Source organism: Eurypyga helias, unplaced genomic scaffold (assembly GCF_000690775.1).
Source record: "Eurypyga helias isolate BGI_N326 unplaced genomic scaffold, ASM69077v1 scaffold21905, whole genome shotgun sequence".
NCBI lineage: Eukaryota > Metazoa > Chordata > Aves > Eurypygiformes > Eurypygidae > Eurypyga > Eurypyga helias.
In genome coordinates, this window is record NW_010249781.1 from 5,087 (window position 1) to 5,481 (window position 395).

Sequence of the window (395 nt, forward strand, 5' to 3'; positions counted from 1 at the left end):
GCGAGGAGAGCCAAACTGCTCTGCGCAGCTCGTGCTTTCTTGTTGCTCTTCCGTGTTTTAAAGGAAGGTGGGAGTTGTGGGACGCGGCAGCGCACGTAACCGGAAGCCCCCGCGGTGGCTCGTTGTACCACGTGTCGCTGCTGCTAGGGGTGCCTTGGCTGGGGAGCTTGGGGGGGCCGGGTGGGCGCAGTGACCCTTCCCAAGGGCCATTCATCACAGAACGTGCGGGTCAGGGTGCCGGTTCGGGTACTGGCACTGCCAGTCAGCGGTGTTCAACCACAGAGCGTGAGGTGCCGGCAGACGGGACGGGTGCTCGGTCTGTAGCCAGCATCCAGCTGCGCTGCCGTGTCCCCTCCGGCGCGATCCCGTGTATGAAACACCCCTTGTTCCACAGG

General features: G+C 64.3%; 1 protein-coding gene across 1 annotated transcript in view; it reads left to right on the plus strand.

The window, feature by feature from the left end:
• Positions 1–395, plus strand: part of PGS1 (phosphatidylglycerophosphate synthase 1) — a 7,328-nt gene that overhangs the window by 3,238 nt on the left and 3,695 nt on the right. The gene's annotated exons all lie outside the window — the stretch shown is intronic.